Source organism: Phoxinus phoxinus, assembly GCF_949152265.1.
Source record: "Phoxinus phoxinus genome assembly, chromosome: 12".
NCBI classification, from domain to species: domain Eukaryota; kingdom Metazoa; phylum Chordata; class Actinopteri; order Cypriniformes; family Leuciscidae; genus Phoxinus; species Phoxinus phoxinus.
The window spans coordinates 15069335-15074890 of record NC_136887.1 but is presented as its reverse complement, the minus strand read 5'-3'; positions in this window follow the sequence as shown (position 1 = coordinate 15074890).

Here is a 5556-nt window from a genome sequence, read left to right as displayed (position 1 = left end):
GCTGAGGGGTAGAGACCAGAAGGAGATGCCCATCATGGTCAATCAGGATCTAAAAGACTCACTGTCCCAGAACGCCAAGAGAAGGTGCCAGCTGAGTTAGCTACATGCTATATAGCAAGGCCATCCCTATCAGTCATCCCTTGAGTCTATTGTCCACCCAAGCGTTTAAAAATTAATGAGTATGAAATTTCCCAGACAAGGGTTTCCTTTCCAATGAATATAAGTGGCTGGAACAAGACCCTTCTGGATTGGATTGCTAGTTTGTTTTAGTGGCAGTGTTGTAACAATTATCCATTTGGCAGTTGTCTTGATCCAAAACGACTTACAATCCATTCATGGTATACCATTGGTATATCCATTTATCGCTATACATGATCCCAGGAACTAATTTCAATAACTGCCTCCCATTTTGAAACCATAACATCAGACAGGGTTGATTTGGGTCTCAGCTGGGTCTTTGTTTTGTGAAGGATCTAGTGTTATCAGGGCATGGGAGAGGTTGAGCTATAGTCTGTGCTGATAGCCCACCTGCTGAAACGCTGAGTGCACATGCCGCCCAGCCAAAGTAGGCCAGATTAGAATTGGAACCAATGTGCAGTCTAGTGCTCCTCCATTCTCACTTTGTACGCTCCAGCGCTACGCTACTCTGCCTCCTCTGAGACACGCTGATTTATGGCCATGAGCACCAAGAGGGACAAATGGCTCTAATCCCGGCAGCACCGTTTCACAAGCTTAGTGACAAACACGTTTAGAAATATTGAAAAAATGCTTAACAATCAAAGTCATAAACATTGATCCTGTTCAATGAGAAGGAAGACCTTGAATTGCAAGCGCTTGAAGACAAGGAATCGCACACACATACACATGTATGAGTTCACCGCATGAAAGAACCCACATCGAAGTGGAAATCTCTATAAATCTCAAGGACGCAATCATGTGCTTTTTGAAGGACATTATATGAGTTCAGTAGACTGTCACCTTAGAAGGGGAACAGATGGAAGAGCAGGTAAGAATGGGAAAAATATGTTTCTTTTTTTTTGTTTTGTTTTTTTACATTTATGCAATCTTGGGTAGCCCAAGGGCGTATCTGGAGATATCGTGGGCATATCTTGACATTTACACGATGAAGAATTATCAACAGAGCAGAGCTTGAAGGAAGGTTAAACAGTGCAAAGGGAGTCTCTCTCCACATGTGACATTCACACCAATTTCGCTTTGCTCATGACTGAGCAGTAGGATCACATCACTCACAGTCTTCCAATATCCACCACCAGACCCACACTTTCAAACACATTTAGCATAACTGACTATGCAAAGAAATTCCACACAATAGCCTGTGATTACCCAAATGATTGGTTGCTTTGAGCCAGGCCCAACAGGATGACTGCAGATTGATGGAAGGAACTGACCCCTAGCTTCTCGTTTTCTCTTCCCTTCTCTGCAATTCCTTGCCACTTCGGAGCCAAGAGACATGGGTCCTGATAACCCTACCTTCTTATCACAGAAGCACACTCCCATGGTGCTGAATCCGTAGGTAATTGAATCATGCACAGGGCTATTTGTATGATTGTGAATGGTATTTAAAAAGGGGACAGTCAGGTGGTGACTGGGTATGCTGGCTTCCTCTCTCTGAAAGATGCTATTGGTTCAATCCTTGCTGCAGTGGTTAGTCATATGGGGATTATACAACAGCTACAACTCACTTCATTCCACCTTGTTCTCACCAAGCAGGAAAATGGAGCTAAATAGAAATAAATCTGGTGGCATCTCTGGATAGGTCAAGAATACGTTTGCACCAATGAAGATTATCGCATGTAAACGTGACTTACTTCCATTTAACTCAGACCAAGGATGGGAATCGTTGATTCTTTCATAACTCTGTTACGTAAGAGGCTGCACAGATTAGTTTTTCCCTAAAGATGATCTTTTCTCCCATTCACATCAAAGTCTTAAAGAGCTTGATGTGTAAATTTCCGACTGCTAACTCCTTCATAACCCCTTTCGTTGTGATGATGAAGCAGGAGAGCTTGACTTGAATCAGGCCATTAGGTGAGCTCCACAAGATGCCGTTTGAAATATCTTATAACTTACATTTGGTCTCTCCATTACGATCCCATGTGACTTAGATAATCCTTGACAACCAAAACAAAGCTGTTCATCTATTATCGGTATGGCTCGGCTGGAGGCCTCCAGCCCATATGCCCACATGTTGTCAGCGTTTTCACCAAGTGTCCGACCCTCAGCAACTTTATTATCACAAAAAATAGGTCTCCAGCAGACAGATTCGCTTACCGAGGCACTTATCGAATCAAACCGCTTCACTGGTTGAAATGACAAACTGATGAGTTTTCCATTGGGATTCATATGCTTGTCCCTTGACTGGAACATAGATGCTTTGCTTCATCGAGAATATTACTGCAATTAGGAATGGGTCACTATTCTTGTTTTTCTAAATGGGGAAAGATGACTAATGCTATGTCAGTGTCTTTGATTTCCTCTGTCCGTCTCTCTCAACAGCTGTTGTTGGAGGTGGACCAGAATACTAGCTTACTAAGTCTGCTTAATGTAAGCACAGCTCTGCAGGGTAGGGGGAGGGTCTTTGGCTTCAACCATTGGTTCATTCTGCCCAGAGGACATCAGCCATCGCAACATAATTAATGTGTATTTGCTCATCTGTTAAGGTACATCCGTTGACCTTAGAGATTGGGGGCTTGGCCAGTGGAAGAGTGAGATGTGATGAGAGGAGAGGAGAGAGGAGAGCACAGGAGTTGAGCGAAAAGAATGATGCTAATAAAACCAAAAGAAAACCGATAAGGAATATATGTTATATTGTACTACCTATACTCCCATTGAAACAAAGCCTTACCCAGCAGAACTCTTCGTGAGCTGCTGCTATGAGATGAGAGCTTTTGCAATTACACAAAGATTATCTAGCACATGACCCACTGAGAAATCCCCAACCTCACAAAATCGACAAAAAATAAGCTTGCACAAAAACGCAATGAAAAAAAATCTGTTCTAGTTTTCATGAAAAAACAAAACAAAAAGATGAAATAAGGGGAAGTAGGAGTTTCCCTCCTGAGGGGAGTGTGAGAATCTATCAGGTTGAGACAGGTCTATGACAACACATTCCCACATGACAAGGAAGTGAATCCTGATTCATCGGTGGAGGAGGAAGTGCAGCGAGTTCAGGCAAGATCCCCCCGCAACACAGACATGGTCATCTAATACTTTAGTAGATACATTCATCTTCCTGTCTCTCTCTTTTGGACATATCAAGAATAACACAGAAATCAGGAACATAATTCTGCAGAACTTAGTTTTGGTCCTATATGAAACATGATGACTAGACATTTGATATTCAGCATTGAATTAGAAGCAGCCTAACTTAACTGACATCATTGTTATCAAGTTTTGTTATTACTGCAGTACTTCATACACATCTTTAGGCAGGTTAGTTGAACTCTGGTCACTGTGATAGAGTATGAGGCCAATCCTTTTTTCAAGAACTGTAAAAGTGGGGTTTATCTTCATTGTAATTGAATACTTATCAAATAGGAATGATAAAATAAGTATAAAATAGCTTTTGAAAGAGAGCAAAGGGTAAAGAGCATGTGTGCCAATAAAGACTGCATTTACATCACCTTTCAATAGTAAAGCTTTGTGATGTCCAAAATAAATGCAAGGAAAAAAGAGAAACCAATGAGAACAAAAGGAACAGAATAACACACACACACAGTTTATACACGCCATTCTTCTTTGCTATTGTGTTTTTCTGTGTAAGATGCTTTTTGCATCTTATAACCAACCAACCAACCAACCAACCAACCAACCATCAGTAATGTGATTTAATTATACTCTCAATTATACTCTATAATTTAGACAGAAACAGGAAAGCATCCCGATTTACAGTAATTATGTGTATCAAAACCCATTACTTATTTCCAAAAGTTTTATGATAGCATGGAGCTAAGCGAATGGGACAATACTCTAAGAATAAAAAAAGATAGCAAATATTGCGTGAAATTATTTTGTTTTTATTGAAACCTTTCTGATTAAATGAATATTGATATTACTGTATATACCATGCATCTATAAATCATATGATTTTGCATGAATAATTAAAAAAATAATATATTATAAAATATAATATATTTATATATAATAATACATTTATAATCAGCCTGTATTTATCTTAAATTATTTGTGATTAAACTGTATCTCTCTTCTAGTTATTTTTTCCTCTTATCCATCTTTTTTTGTTATTTAAATTAATATTGGGGTGACTGGCGTGACATCGTCATTTATTAATTATTATTCCAAGAGGATCAAAGGGCAGCGTAAGTTTGGCCAAGTCCTGTGATATTCAAGACTGCCAAGCTCTCTGCTGCCCTCCACGCCGTGCAACCTCGGATGACTTGGAATGTTTGCATTCATTATCTTATCTATCCTGACAAAATCAATCTGATGATACGTGTTGAGGCATTGAGGAAACGCTGCATCCATCACAGAGGGGTAAAAAAGTAATAAAAAACGCTGTTGGTTATTGTCTACAAAAGAAAGTGGAGCTCATGAAATGATTCCAAGATGCTGTTCTAATTCCTTTTATCTACGGATCATTATTCACGAACGCTTTACTGCTTTCTGGATGAATACCTCAGAGATTATCTGATTATGAAATCACTTTACATGGAAGTCTGGAGCTAATAGACACCTGTGAAGTACTAACAGGAAATGTGGAATGTTTGAAAGTTCTCTTCCAGATGAGGGGTTGAGTGTCACAATAACTGCATTAGTTTTTTTTTTTTTTTGTACAGCAGCTCCAAATCACAACTGTCAGATTCTCTCAGTTCAAAAAGGATCAAATTGAGATTTAAGAAAGCTCTTATTGGCTTTTTGTTCATTTAGTAATCCGCCCTGGCTGAGGTAGGTCAAAGGTCAGTCGGCTTGGTTTTATGGCACAAGAAAAAAAAGCATCTGTCAGCAACCCAAGCTCAAAAAACACTCTCATTACTCAAGGACAACTGCCACAAGTGGAAGGTTAGTTCCACACGAATGGCCTGGAATTCCAGGGGTGTCGCTCCATGTCTGAGAGTCAGCTGCTCAGCCAGGGTGACCTCCAAGCACCATTTACATCAGAGCGCCGCCTGCTCCCTGGGTCACATGTGGCTGTCCCATTTCAGGATTCATCCTTGAATCAGGATCTCTGTTCGGAACAACCCTCTCCCTCCCTGAAGTTTCTCCCCGGAGAAAAGCACGGAGAGAGACTCTGGTTTAGGTCAGTGGAGAAGCAGCCCACAGATCAATGGCTGTGCTCGGTCACATGGGGAGGGGGATGCCGGTGGAGATGATAAGCTTCCATCTAATTACACTGCAAGGCCATTTCAAGGCCGCTTAGACCCTCATTCACCACACCTCTGAAGGAATCACCATTCATTCTGCTGCGCTAAAGCAGGTGCTTTATCAGAAGCCTGCTGTAAGCTGTGTAAACACAGGAGAATCAAAACGAAGACAACAGAACTTGGCAACTAGATTTTTCTTTAATTTTCTCGCCAC